The sequence below is a fragment of the Eulemur rufifrons genome, chromosome 17, assembly GCF_041146395.1.
Source record: "Eulemur rufifrons isolate Redbay chromosome 17, OSU_ERuf_1, whole genome shotgun sequence".
Lineage (NCBI taxonomy): Eukaryota > Metazoa > Chordata > Mammalia > Primates > Lemuridae > Eulemur > Eulemur rufifrons.
Window position 1 is genome coordinate 62,521,705 of NC_090999.1, and position 16,167 is coordinate 62,537,871.

Sequence of the window (16,167 nt, forward strand, 5' to 3'; positions counted from 1 at the left end):
GACAATGTAAACTAAAAACTTCATAAAACTTACTATTGAACTTTAAAAATCAGAACAAATATTGCAAATAAAGTCTTCTTAAAGTGGAAGGTGAAGATCAAGATATTTAGTAGAATTTAAATACCCTCTGAGTATAGCTTGTTTTAACTATTAATTAATATGAAATGGGGATTTCGGCAGGCTTCCTGGGGACAAAAATGGCTATGGCTAGTGATTTCTACCTGCGCTACTATGTAGGGCGTAAGGGCAAGTTTGGGCATGAGTTTCTAGAGTTCGAGTTTCGGCCGGACGGAAAGCTTAGATATGCCAACAACAGCAATTACAAAAATGATGTCATGATCAGAAAAGAGGCTTATGTACACAAGAGTGTAACGGAAGAACTAAAGAGAATTATTGATGACAGTGAAATTACAAAAGAAGATGATGCTTTGTGGCCTCCCCCTGACAGGGTTGGCCGACAGGAGCTGGAAATTGTAATTGGAGATGAGCACATTTCTTTTACTACATCAAAAATAGGTTCTCTTATTGATGTAAATCAGTCAAAGGATCCTGAAGGCCTTCGAGTATTTTACTATTTGGTACAAGACCTGAAATGTTTAGTTTTCAGTCTCATTGGATTACACTTCAAGATTAAACCAATTTAAATTAAAAAAAAAATGAAATGATGACAAAATGACAATATATCAGTTTATATTACCAAATATATTATATTTTACTTACCAGTAGTAACCTATTTAAAAATGTTGAATCATATTTTTGTTTAAAAATGTGCATAAGTTTAACACCTGGATGTTACCAAAGCAAAATTCAGAAACTTGTTAAAATGTCAGATTTCTTTACACTAGCCTGATGATTGATAATAAATTAATCCCTCAAACATTTCAAGTTTGAAGGAATTTCAAGAATGAATATTTCAGGATAACCTGAACTAACAAAATTTTTAAAAGTTAATCAAAAATTACTATCTTAAATATTAATAATATGGAAGCTGAATGATGAGTACATGGTAGTTCATTCACTTATTTTCTTTACTTTCATATATATTTTACATTTTCATAACAAAAAGATTTAAATATATGCCTATGTCTCAAGATGATGGAATTATGCAAAGCCTTTGCAGAGATGTGGTTAAAAAGAATTATCAATAATAAAAAAATTCCTAAGTACCCAGCATATTCATTATAAGTTTAAGAATATCTTGAAATATTATTGGATATATTGATTTAAGAAAAGCTTATAACTGGGAACGACCAAGATGGACCCATGCCCTTACCAGTAGAAGTACCTGGACCTTCATCATAGTGCCCACTCTGACATGAATGTGGCTTAGCCTTAACTTTTTCAGCTTAAATTTATAATTCAAATCCTTGAGAAAAATAGTTGACTGTTCACTTGAGTTAGCCAATGGACTAGCTCATTCTATTACTAGGTCAATTGCCCATTTCTGGTCCAATCAGCTGAGGCCTGAGGAATGAAATTGTCATATGATATGGGGAACCATCCTCTTCAACGCAGTAGACAAAACAAGTTCTTTCTGAAGAAATAGGGATAGGGGAAATAATGGATTTTTAAAAAACATAGTTATTTTCTAATCTAGTTCCTAAACATTCCTTTTTTATTATTATTAATATTATTATTTCAAAGTATTACAGGGGTACAAATGTTTTTGGTTACATGGTTGCTTTTGTTATGCTTGAGTCAGGGTTCTAAGTGTGCCCATCACCCAGATAGTCTTCGTTGCACCTGTTACGTAGATTTTCCCCATTCCCAGCTCTCCTCTACCTGCTGTGAGATTTCCACTGAGTTTCACTTCCCTCTGTGCACATGTGTGCTTATTGGTTAGTCCCAATTTTTTTTCTGGTCCCAGGCATTTCTTTTGTGTTGTTTTTTATGTATTCATATTTTTTTCTTTTTTTTCAATTTCAGAATACTACGGGGGTACAAATGCTTTGGTCACATAACTTGCCTTTGCATTGCCAGAGTCAAAGCTACAAGCATGTCCATCCCCCAGACAGCACACTGCACCCATTACGTGTGAATTTACCCATCCCCTCCTCCCCACTCCTACCTGCCTGATCTCTGATGAATGTTACTTCCATATGTGCACATAACTGTTGATTAGTACCAATTTAATGGTGAGTACATGTGGTGTTTGTTTTTCCATTTTTGTGATACTTCACTTAGAAGAATGGGCTCCAGCTCCATCCAGGATAATACAAGAAATATTAGTTCCCCATTTTTTATGGCTAAGTAGTACTCCATGGTATACATATACCACATTTTATTAATCCACTTGGGCACTTGGGTTGTTTCCACATCTTTGCAATTGTGAATTGTGCTACAACATATACAGCAGTGGTCCCATAAGAATATAATGTTGTATTTTTACCATACCTTTCCTATGTTTAGATATGTTTAAGTACACACATACCATTTGTGTTACAATTGCCTACAATATTCAGTATGGTAACATGTTGTACAGATTTGTGACCTAGGACAATAGACAGGTGGGAAAACTGCCTGGGGCCAGTTTTTTGAGTGAGGCTTTTTGACTGAATCCAAATTTTACAGAATAAATCCTTTGTGAAGTTTGGATTTGGTTGAGGAGCCACACTCTGGGATCTGAAGAGGCACGTGTGGCCTGAAGGCTGCAGGTTCCCCTCCCCGCTACCATATGGCGTAGGAGTGTCCTAGGCCATACATCTAAGTTTGTATGGAACCAAGACCATGGCCTAGGAAGCTTTGTAACGCACTCTATGAGGTTCACACAAGGAAGAAATCATCTAATCATGCATTTCTCGGAGTGTATCCCCATCATTAAGCAGCGCATGATTGGAATCTAGACACTTCATGTTATCAAATTCCCAGTGATCCATTCTCAGAACTGTTGCAGGAGGTAGGCATATACTTTCTATGAGCTGTCCTTTCATTAGGGGGGTTTGGCTTTGTCTTCTCTTTCCACCTTGCTGCAGCTGACCCTATTATCTTCCACCTGCTTTGAGAGTACCAACCTTGCTTTGCTTGGTTAGGCTCAATGGCCTAGGGCCACTTCCGCGCCACAGAGGGACTACTTTGGACTGTGCAACAATTTGTATAAAGGAATTATCCCACGATTATTCATTAATAAATATACTTGAACTATTTCCAAATATATGTCTACTTGTTATATTTACCAGTAAATCTAGACCCCTTGTACCTAATGCCACAGACACACACACAGAAACACACTTTTCTGGTTAGTTTATTTGAGGTTAAGCTACAAGTTATAAGGTATGTGCTGGATAAAGGCATATACTGAAGTGAAACAATATAAAACAATTCTGGGTGGCTTGTTTTTCTAAAAAGCCTCAGAATCCAGCGTAGATAGTGCTTAGGGTAGCAATGACATCTCTAACCTTCTTGGTCCTGCCTTTCAGGGATTGCTAATCTACCTAAGATGCCATCAGGAGGTTTAGCAAGCTTAAGCACAGTGTTTCAACACTTTGAGGAACCAAAATATATGGCCTAGAAAGTTTTGTAATATGGGCTTTTTATTAATTATTTTTATATAAACCAATATGTTATTATTAGGAATGTTTAATTCCCTTGTATATAATCTTTTATCTCTAATTAACCAGGAAAAAAATTAGTTCACATAAACTCTTATTATTATCACTGTTTTCAAGTGTGTTTTACATACACAAGATAAATTGTATATGAGTATTTATATACTTAATTGAGTTAGAGTTCTTATTTTTAATATTTTTTAAAAATGTAATGGGAAGACATGTGAAGACTACATTTAATGAACTAGCACCACCCTGCTGAGTCTTAACCATCAGTACATGCCTGTGCTAGGCCAGGTTTCATTTCCAGTTTATTTCAATTAAGTGTCTGTAATGTAATTACATAGCACAGGAAGGATCTGTTGATGTTGTGAATTTGATTTTTAATAAGATTACCCTAAACTATAATGTGCCTTTATAACTTTGAAAATTCCTGTTAGGTAATTATCTTTCTATCAACTGTTAGAAAAAGGCTCATTTACACAATTACTGGGAAAAACTTCCTTTAAGGTGGGTTGCAGTGATGAGAATATTAGAGTCACTTCTGGCTTTATTAACTGCAAGTTCTTTCTAAATATGCCTGGCATTTTTTAAGCTAGAGATAATTCCGAAATATCACATATGGAGAAAGACTTTAATTTAGAGTAAAAACTTCCCATTATTTAGATTTAAAATTTGCCTTTTTTTAATTTTCTCATACCACCTCTATTACCCACACATACTTTCTTTGACTTTTCCTCATTTTTCTCAGATATGTCTTGGGAAATAAGTTTTTAGGTGCTGGAATTTGTTAGTTTTCAAGTTACGGATGAGTGCTTGGCATTTGGTTTTAGGACATCATGTCCCTGCAACAATTACAAGGCAGGTGACCCTGTAAAAGGACTCTAGTGAGTTTCTTTTTTCAGTTTATACCTCTTTAGTTAATATTCTTGCTAATATTGGGGAGGGAGCTGTAAAAGTTGGCTCCTTCAGTGAAATGTGTTGTTGAGGAGAAATATCCACAATAATATTTTTTAATTATTTGTAATATTCTCTATTGTCTTGACCAGTGAAGAATGTAAGGTTGGTGAGGGTCCATGTAGCCCCCTCCCCTGCTACATACCTCTCTGCCCTAAGCAGTGAGTCAGCTCCACAAGCACCTGGCCCAGACACATCCTGTGACTGGCAGCACACCCAGCCGCCATGCAGGTCTACCCAACCCTGGAGACATCCTGTTGCAGCCCCAGAGACATCCTGCTTACTGAGAACTTAATAATCCACTTAAACAAGCACCCTCATCTAAAAAGCAAGCCCCCTCTGCTTATGCCCCTGACCGCATATAAAAACCCTTGCCTCAGTCCCAGACAACTGCGACTTCCCGAGTCCCTGGAGCCCTCCGCTTTATCCTGGGGCCGGGAACCTCGCCCAGGTCCCTCCCTTGGGATCCGTTACCCTCACCCTAGAACACTCCAATAAAACCTCCTTACTTAACCCTTTCAACTCTGCTCGTCTTTCTTTCTCTGGTGCCGACCATCCAAAAGCCTTACAAAGAAGAAATATTATATTTCCATTATTTTATCTTTGATTTATATGTTCTTTCTAGAAGGCAACAAAAACAAATGAAAACAAAACAAAACAAAATCTTTTTTCACCTGACTCTGTGTGCATGTGTAAGTATATGTATAGAGTTTTGGATTACAAAAAAAAAAAAAAAAAAAAAAACAAAAACCATAAAAGCATATTTGCAAGAATGTCTAATTAAGGTCAAACTTGAGATCACTGAATTGAATGTGTTCTTCACCCTAAATAAATACAACAAATGGATAACCATGACTTTGATTTTATTTTACTACAAACTTATACTGAAGCACAAATGGAATGGTTTTCATTTTAGGGATCTTTATTTCATTTTACAGTCCATATCAGCATTTTGGAATCTATCAGTTTTATTTTAACCCAGTTAGGTAAAGATTTTATCTATTTTTTGTTAGAAATATTATCAAATTCAAATTTTTAGTTTTCTTAGTTTTAAAATCTAGTACTTTAAAAAGTAAACAATGCACAGAAGAGAAATATGGCATTTAGCTAGCTATACGAACTAATATCAAATACGGTAAGAAGGATAAACCAAAATACAAAGATTATACAGTGTTCATTCAATAATGAGCTAAACTTATTCTCATATTTTTACATTTAAAAATAATTAATTTGGGCCGGGCGCGGTGGCTCACGCCTGTAATCCTAGCACTCTGGGAGGCCGAGGCGGGTGGATCGCTCGAGGTCAGGAGTTCGAGACCAGCCTGAGCAAGAGTGAGACCCCGTCTCTACTAAAAATAGAAAGAAATTATATGGACAACTAAAATATATATATATACAAAAAATTAGCCGGGCATGGTGGCGCATGCCTGTAGTCCCAGCTACTCGGGAGGCTGAGGCAGTAGGATCGCTTGAGCTCAGGAGTTTGAGGTTGCTGTGAGCTAGACTGATGCCACGGCACTCACTCTAGCCCGGGCAACAGAGTGAGACTCTGTCTCAAAAAAAAAAAAAAAAAAAAATTAATTTGAAGATATAACAAAATCTAATTAGATAAAGTCTTTCTATGGCTACTGATAGCATTATTAAATTGTTTTTTGTATTATAATTTTACAAATCTAAAATTGGTAATATAATTGCCTTAATTTTTATTAAACTTATTTGTTTTTACCACAATACAAATGTTTAGGTAACAAACTTAAGTCTCTTGCATGAAATAAAAATACTTTGCACATATTTGTCACTGTGACTTCTTTCAGCTTGAGGATTGAAGCTGACCTCGAAGCACTGCTTCCTAAGAAGACCATTAGCTGGAATCTCTGGCATTGGAACTCTCCGTTCTCTTTATCTAGGACCTCTGAGACTCAAAGATGCCTCTTGATGTGAACTATAGTTGGTTGTATACCAACAAGTTTATTCACCAGGGTTCAAGACTAAGTAGCTCGCTATACTTCTGAAAATATTAGCCATCTTGACAAGACTTGTTTATCTTTTTCTCTTATTTTAATTGATGAACCCTTACTGGATCTCTAGAGAACTCTAAGTGACTGAGGCTGCTTGGTCCAGAATAGTAGAATGAGCCACTAAATTTTAGTACCTTAGTTTTTTTTTTTCTTGGTTTCTAAAATAAGAGTTGCACAGTTAAAACTGTTTAGTTATTTTTTTCAACATGTAGGTTTTCATGTATAGTGCTATATTGATTTGGTTTTTATATGAACCAATGACCTAATTACTGACTAAATTTATTTGTTAAACATATCATAAAATTAGAATGATTTGATTTCTGAATCCATACTGGGCTGAGGTAGACAGTAGGATAAATTCCTTCTGGTGTGCTGAGTTACCTTTATAAGTCTCAATTCTGCAACTAAATTTTGAGTCATATTTACAAAGTTTTTCAGTTTAGTAATAGCAATGACAAATGTTTTCTTTAGGAAGAAAAATGCTTTTTTGAAATTTTTTTCTAATCAGTACTTTTACATGTGTACCTGGTGGCTATGAACTTCATCTTCTTTTCCAGAAGAGAGAAGACCCCCATCAACCAAAAGCAGTTCTCTAGAGAAGGAGTCAGCTATGAGCTGTTATAAGCCAACACTTGTACTGGTTAATAGGTAGTTGCCCCCACCTGGTAAAGGGAGTCTATGTGGAGTATCACAGAGTCTACTGTGGTTGGAAAGTGATATGAGCAATATCTCTAAAATCATGAAATATCACATAAGGTAGCCCTTAAAAATTTTTTAGAATTTATAAATTAATAGGCTGAGGGGCCACTTTTCAAAATTTGAGTAGTTTTAAAATAAATTTTAAAATGCTATTCTGCACAATGTGTAATGATTATGCTAATCTAGTAGCAACATAGTCAATTTATATAAAAGTTAAGATTGGTAAGTATACAAATAAAAAATCACAAATATTTTTATGGAAAGCTGTAATAATCTTACCCTTTAAGGTATCGTCTGTAACTTTAGTTTTACTTGGAGCGTTTCTTGAAAATAAAGACTAAACATGACCTGGCACTATTATGTATACATTTATTGGTATATTATATATACATTTATTCATGCCTTCATTTAATAAATATTTACTGAAAATTTACTATATACCAGGCACCATGCTAAAGAGAAAATGCAAAAACAAAAGTTTAGTGGGAGAGGTAATTGTGATCCAACAGTTACACAAGGATACATGCTGCAAAGGGAAAGTTTGTGGAGGTACGAGAGCATACTGTAGATATGACAGAGTGAGTCTTGGATAGGGGTGAGGCACCTGTGACCTTAAGGCCATATGTGGGCTTCTGGGATTTTAAGTGAAGCCTTTTGACTGAATCCAAATTTTACAGAACAAATCCTTTTATTTTTATTAATACATTTCTTTTTCTTTTGTTTTCTTTTTTTTTATTTCATCTCATTATGGGGGTACAAAAGTTCAAGTTATATATATTGCCCGTGCCCCCCCATCCCCCCGAGTCTGAACTTCAAGCGTGTCCATTCTCTAGACAGTGCACATCGCACTCATCACGTATGTATGCACCCATCCCCTCCCCCTACCCCCATCCCCCCCAGTCAGAACTTCAAGCGTGTCCATTCCCCAGGCAGTGCTCATCACACTCATCAAGTAGGTATACACCCATCCCTTCCCCCAAGCCCCCACCTCTGTCCGATACCCAATTGGTGTTATTCCCAAATGTGCACTCAGGGAAACCAGTTTGCTGGTGAGTACATGTGGTGCTTATTTTTCCATTCTTGGGATACTTCACTTAATAGAATGGGTTCTAGCTCTCTACAGGAGAACCAAAGAGATGCCATATCGCCATTGTTTCTAATAGCTGAGTAATATTCCATGGTATACATATACCACATTTTGCTAATCCATTCATGAATTGATGGGCATTTAGGTTGTTTCCACATCTTTGAAATTGTGAATTGTGCTGCTATAAACATTCGGGTGCAGGTGTCTTTTTTATAGAATGACTTTTGTTCAACATCTCTAATCATCAGGGAAATGCAGATCAAAACCACAATAAGATATCACTTAACTCCAGTGAGAATGGCCTTTATCAAAAAGTCCCAAAAATAATACATGTTGGCGTGGATGCAGAGAGACAGGAATACTCATACACTGCTGGTGGGACTGTAAACTAGTGCAACCACTGTGGAAAACAATATGGAGATACCTTAAACAGGTTCAAGTAGACCTACCATTCGATCCAGCAATCCCATTATTGGGCATCTATCCAGAAGAACAAAAATCATTCTATTAATAAATTTTTTTAATCTTTTATATTTATATTTTATTTTTTAAATGAACACATTTAAAATACCAAAGACTAAAATAAGTGTCAATGAAATAATCCTCCCAGATTGACCAGCACAATTAGAACATTAGAAAGCCATAACGGCTAAATCGATGTCTTCTATGCTCATGATTTAGTTCTAACTTTCCCTGTCTGACTGGTGCCACTACTGCACAAGGCTGGTTGGTGAGAGTTTATGGGGGTGGAGTATGTCAGGCTGTTATCAGCTTTTGACAACAGTGTACTGTGTTTTTGTTTGAAGTGGAATTTGTGAATAGTTACACAGCTCGACAGGATTTTTAAATTCTGTCTACTTAACAGCCCATCATGTTAAAGAAGACCAAGAGAATGCTGAAGGAAGAAAACAGATTTTTTAATGAGGATTGGGAATTGCAATATTATCTTGTTTCTACTAAAGATAAGATGATTTGCTTGCTTTGTGATACTGCAATATCAACACTAAAGAAATTCAATGCTCATCAGCATGATAACACACATAAGGACCACAAATAGTTTAAATTAGAGGGAGAGACACGAAAGGTTGTATTGCAGAAATTAAAAGATGAAAAGCAAAAGCCAAGATAATTCTTTCAAGCAGCAATAAGACCTGGAAATAATGTCACTGAAACAACTTATGAAAGTAGCTTATATACTCGGGGAAAAAAGGGAAGCCACCCAGTGACATAGAAATTGTGAAAGAATGTATTGTCTAAGTTAGATGTTTAGACCCTGATAACACCTTAAAGTACAAGCAACTGCCTCTTTCAAGAAAAACCATAACTGATCAGCAGCATGAAATAGCCTTCAACTTAACAGAACAACTTCATGCAATACTTCAAAAGGAAAATATATATTATTCAATCACTTTGGATGAATCCACTGATATTACTGACTCAACACAGGTTTTATACTACATTAGGATCATAAGAGAAGATTTTCTTTGCTATGAAGAGTTACTTGCGTTGTGCACTCTTTTAAACAGAACATGGGGAACAGATATCTTCAACAGATTTCAAGATAAATGTCATGAAGTGGACTGAATTTGATAAATTTAGGGAGTGTATGTACAGACCCTGCACCTTCCATGACAGGAAAACAGGAAGGGTTTATTGCATAGATAAAAAGTATTAATAGACCCATATGCTCTCATTCCTTTTCATTGTATCTTGCATCAGCAAAATCTCTGTGCTAAAGCTATTATTTTAAGTGACACTTGGCAACAAGTTATAAGCATTGTTAACTATATTTATGCAAATGCAGCACAGCATTGCCAGTTTTGTAACATGCTAAAGTTGAATGATGAGGTATTCAGTGTGGATTTGCCATATCATTCTAAAGAGCATTGGCTATCACCAGGAGCAAGTGTTAGCCAAAATTTTATCTTTGCAAGAACAGATAGTTAAATTTTATGAAGAACAGAATCAGCAATGTGATTTATTGAAAGAAGATTTCTGTAGGAATGCAGCATTTCTGTGTGATATCATGTCAAATCAAAAGGACTTGAATATTTCTTTGCAAGGTAAAACTAAGTCCATATATGATAAGTGGTAAAAAAGCCAAGCATTTAGAAAAAGGATTTTTTTCAAAACACTTCTCTTCAAAAGGAAATTTCAGATGTACATTTTCCAGTTAGCGAAGGTCATTGATGAGCAGAATGTTATATGCAAATCATTTGAGAAATAGCCAGCTGTTATAGATCTATTAGTTGGAGAATACAATGAAAAGTTCACTGACTTTGAGAATTATGACATCACGCTCAAATTAGCATTTTAGCCTCACCTAGTTGTTATCACCAAGGCACCTAAAGAACTACAGATGGAACTGATTAAGCTCTTAGTAGATGACATTTTAAAGTCATTGTTTGATGCTAAGATAGATCCAACTGAAATATGGAAAAATGAAATAGAATACCCACACCTTCAGCAATATGCCCGAAAATGCTTTCTTGCTTTTCAAACACTTATTGCTGTAAATCTATATTCAAATGCTTTTCAACAAAAAGCAGTCGGAGTCATTAAAAGGTTAGTTAACTCTAAAATTAATAAATAGTTTTCATTTTTTGAAATTATTAAATACATAGTAGTTAGATTTTTAAAAAATAATGTACATTTTTAAGTATATCTAATTGAAGTCTCTTAAATGCAGCCTTATTTGATTACAGCTAAATTAATGCAGCCTTCCAACATGAAAAGGTTCCCCACCCTGATCTTGGAGTTTAGGGAACGATTCCCTGAGGAAGTGATGTTTGAGGTAGGGTCTGAAAAATGGCAGGTATGAGCTTAAAGAAAGTGGAGACTATTCCAAGCAGATTGTACAGGGTACTCAGAGGACATGAGGTGGAAGGGAGGGAGAATGGTACTTTCTAGGAACAAAGTCCAGGGTAGAAAAGGGCTTGGGCATGTGGGAAAGTGGGTTAAAATGATAATTTATAGATAAACATAGACTGGCTCATGAAGAATCTTATAGACCACAGTAAAGATCTGGATCTTTATTCTAAAATCAGTGGGAAATCATTGATGAGTTTTAAGCAGACAAATAAGATTTATGACTTTTTATTTTTAAATATCTTTCTGTTTTCTGTAAGGTGGGGCAAGAGTGGGTACTGGAAGGGCAGTGAGGAGGTTCTCATAGTTGTACAGGTGAGAAATTATGTGAGTTTGGACTAAGGACGGGTAACTGAAAGGTTAAAGACTTATATGACTTATATGTTGGGGGCAAAGGGCAGGGGAAATGTTAATCTTACATTTCTACATGCCCTGCTGGATAGATGCTCCTTTTTAATAGGCATGTTTTCTCTGCTCTGTCAACCTGGTTTTACTCTGATGCTGCAGTCTTGGTTACAGTCATGGCTAGAAGTTAGTTGAGGGGCCACAGAAGTGCAGTGTTGCCTTCGAAGTCTCTATAAAGTGGTACGAAGTTTCCTAACTCTTAGCAATTCTGATGCATGTTATTTCTACACATATACAGCCATTCCTTTCAGGAAGCCAACAGTTAATTCTAAATCTGTGGTTCTTATGAGCCCTTTCAGAAAAGGCTTGTTGAATTGACACCTTTAAATTATCTGAGTGATTCTGGCAGGGAGTCTGGCTGCAGCATCAATATGTTCTCATAGAAGTTTTGGTTTTTTGCCTCCTTTTTCTGTATCTGGCAATCGTAATCTGAAATGTCTAGCATGAAGCTAAACTTGCTTACTCATTCTTTAATATCTTCCAAATTGTAGGGATAATTTGGAAGTGTGTGGAGCAGAGCAAAGTAGATAGCTTAAGCACATACTTAAAGGAAAGTTCTGGCACCCTTGTCCAATCTCTCAGGCCCCTCGTGGTAGTCACTAAGGGAAAGAAGATTTGGTAAGTATCACAAAATGGACAGCATAAGTTGTGGATAGTTTTTGGTGGGGTATTCAAGTGGTGATATCAAGAAAGCCACTCTCAGTGGTGTTCTCTGGTTCAGGTACATGGTTTGGGATAATAATGTAAATTTGAGAATCATTTACATAAGGAGAGTAATGGATCAAGTGACCATATAATTTATTGCTCAAGCCAGGACACTTTTGAAAGTGAAAGGGGTATTTCTAAATAATCATGCTGAGAGAATGGGCACTTGAGGATGTCTTAACAAACACCAGTAAGTACAGTAACGCCTGCAAAGAAAGAAACCTGGGATTTGAATGAGCTTATCACAGATTCCTTCACAGAGATTTCATCAATGGAGATTGGCATTGTTTTGGATTAACATTGTTATATGTAAATCACTATTATTTACAACCCATTCAAGAAAGAAAAAAGTCAGCAACGTTAATCTAAACTAAAATTGAAAACACTTCTTTTTTGTTAGGTAAAAAATGTTGCAGAAGTCACTGTTTAGATATTTTTCTGCAGCTTTTATTTTTTTGAATTTGGAGGGCTCTTTGTAAATATAACCACAAAAGTGAATTATTTTTTGAGGGTCTATGCCATTCTTTGTGGCTGCTCAGCATCCTTTAACTGTTCTCACTTTCCTTTCCTTTGACACATGCATCCCTGGACTCCTTTGCCACTAGGTCCCAAGTAGAAATTCTCCTTAGCCTGCTGGGAAGCCTGTCAGTTTAAATAATAAAAGTGACAATCGTGGTTGATACTATCCTTCCCCTCGCCCATCTTTGAATGTAGAAGTGATGCCTGAGCTGTCTTGCATCTGTGAGGGAAAGGCCAAAAAGAAATATACCGGACCTGATTTATTAAGTTCAACACTATTGAGTGTCCACAGCTGGTTTTTTATTTGTTCTGTTTTGCTTTGGTGTTAGAAAAATTAATTCCTTTTATTTAGGACACTTTTCATGAATTTTTCTAGGAATTTGCAGCAAGCATATTCCAAAGCGATGCAACGAGCCAAGTGGTGATTATTAAAGAAACATCGTCATGGCCACTGATTTCATTACAATTAATTTTAAGTTCAAATACTCTAAAACCTTACCATTAAGTGATAACTGGCCCCCCAAATTCAATGAGGTAACATGGATGTGAAATCTGTTTTTGCAAGAGTAATGACATGACTGGGGCAAATGTGTTTACTATTAAAATTGTTCACGAGTGCCCTGGGTGCTTCTGAGTGGTTCACATTTGTTCTGGTCGTGGTTTGACACCAACTGGTGATGTTTGTCTGCTCTAGTTTATTTATTAATGGAGGTTGATTAGCAACCTCCATTGCTAATGGAGTGTTGTGGGAGTGATTCACAAAATGAAAAGTGGTACCCATTTTGTTTTCCAGTCTAGGTTGGGTAGAGAGGATGTTGCAGATTCAGAGATCGACCCACTTCCTTCTAAGAAGAGGCTGCCAACCCTTCTTTCCATCTCCAAGTCTGCTGGGAAGATAACATTCAAGATCCAATTCAGTTATATCCAAAAATCTCATTCTCATGAAACTGTATGAGGGAATGTCACTGTATGTCATATCTGTACTTTAAATATCTGCGTTCTTTGCAGCAATAACAGCTACTCATGACAACAGTCTGCCCTCTGTACAAGATAAGAGGTATATGGCACTCACCATTTCATGTGTCCTGAGGCTTGTGGAATAGCTGGTAAGTTTAACAACAAAGAACACCCTCCTGGCTATATGTGTCCTTCTGTGCAGGCCGTGTTATGGAATCTTCTCTGGTATTAACTGCCTTACATTTTTTTTTTATTTCCAAGAAATCCATTAAGCCAATTTTGGGTTTCATGCTCTATTACAATGTTTTCTAAATTCGATTTTGCAGTCGTGTGCTTAGATAAATTTGGAAAGGGTAAGCATTAGGCATTTATTTTTAACATTTGTTAATTGTCATTCCTGAACTTTTAAGACTGTTTGTGTAGATAATATTTTAGATATATTTGATCACCAAACTCTTTCTTCTGGAGAATATTGTGGGACCAATGTCTTATGAAACACACATGGGATTTTGGAAGATTCATGTGGTAAATTTGGAAACTTTCTTTTATTCTGGACATGAGGCCCTACTATTTGTATTGTGAAGTATCTCTTTTTTTGTGCTCTCCTTCCAGGTAGTAGGTGTTTTTCCCTTTCCACTACTTTTGTATTTGAGGCATAATAAGAGTAATCTCAGGATATCAGCCTGATTGTCAGAATGGGAAATACCCTGCTCAGTGTGAGAGGTCTGGAGCAGCAATCTGAAGACCCATGGGCTAAATGTGCAATATGGTGCTCTGTCTGATTGAAAAATGAAAAATGCAGTAATGAGCATTAGAGCTAGAAGATACTCAGTTAACTATTTTACCCTTGCTATTTTACAAATGAGAAAATTAGTGCTCATAAAAGTAGAATAGTGTACTCTTAGTTAGCAGCCAGTTACTGGAAGAACCAGACTTAAAACCATTAGCAAATCAGTATTTTTTTCCTACTACACTATAGTTTCTCACAATTCTTGGAACATAATAGCAACTTAGTAAATGTTTCTTGAATCAATAAATGATTAAGTTAATGTCAATATCTGAATACTTTCTGAATACTGATGCTTTCTCTTTAGATTTTCCTGTGATATTTCTAGACTCTTTCTCTTAGTCTTTTAGAGCTTATCCTTTTAAAGTCTTAACTATTATGATACCAAGTAAATTAATTTGTCATCCAAGTTTCTTTTTTAATAATCATAAAGTCAATGATTTATTTCAGAATTCTTCTTAAGTTACTGAGAATGGAAATAAGGAAGATACTTTATGGCATGGAGACTTGATAAGAAAGTTGGAAGTAAGGCTGATATGGTATTCCTTGAGAAAAAAATTCCCAGTCATGCTTCATACCATTGTCTGCCAACCAATTACTAAAGTGGCTTCATCACTTACAGATGCACTGTGATGGTCAAATGTGTTCCCAGTAGTCAATTTTCTGTGTTCTTCTCTTGTGAAAAAACAGAGGCCTTTCAATCACTGGACCAAAACTTCCCTATTATGATCTTTTATGATCGTGTTTTCTGGAAACAGGGAACATACTCTGACATTTTTGCATTCTATTTGGGACCAAAAAATGGATTTAATCAGAATTCCCAAGCCCCAAATTTTAGATCAACCATTCCCCCAAATCTGATTTGGGAGACCCATATTTGTAAATGTGAAGATGTATATGCATGCTATTAGGTGAGTAAATTTGTACCTTTGTATATCAAACATACATAAAATGAAAGTCACAAACATAAGGAAACAAAGCTACATCAGTACACTGTGACCTTCATGGTAAATATATTGTCCTTAGTAATCTAAGACTTTGCAGAGAGTCACTCTCAAGTTGACAGAAGGAGGTAAGAAAGAAGCTGCTACACACTCTTTAGCGATATGCTCCCCAAAGTATTGTGGAAACATTTCAGAAAGATAAATTGAATACTATTAATTCTCCTTATATTAAATAAAGTGTGAATTTAGACCTCTTCTTTACAAACTCTAAATTTCTCCAAGCTGTTTCATGTTCATTTGTGTCTCACACTGTGCCTCAACCCAAGGTATTGATTACTAAAATTAATAGGTCAGTTCATTTGTGTAAATAGTTTGATTTCTTGTGATGACCTACTGTGTTCAAAGCAGGAGTATACAATGGTTTGGCAACTTTTTCCTGGTGCTGATTTTTATTTTTACATTCTTTAAATTATATAGTGGTGTTCTTCTTATTAAATAAGGGTCAAAAACCCTCTTCATGAACTATACAAAATAATCTATTCCATCAGGGTAATCTTATAAATAAACAGAGAAGATTATGACCAAAATGATATAATTTAATTTGACTCAACAAATCTTCTGCCTTAAAACAACTATTGTTTTCCGGTTTTATGGATTTTTATTTGGGGGAGGGATA

At 35.8% G+C, this 16,167-nt stretch overlaps 1 pseudogene; it reads left to right on the forward strand.

The window, feature by feature from the left end:
• Positions 1-185: 185 nt before the first annotated feature.
• LOC138398256 (protein mago nashi homolog 2 pseudogene) lies at positions 186-644 on the forward strand (annotated as a pseudogene).
• The last annotated feature ends 15,523 nt before the right edge of the window (positions 645-16,167 follow it).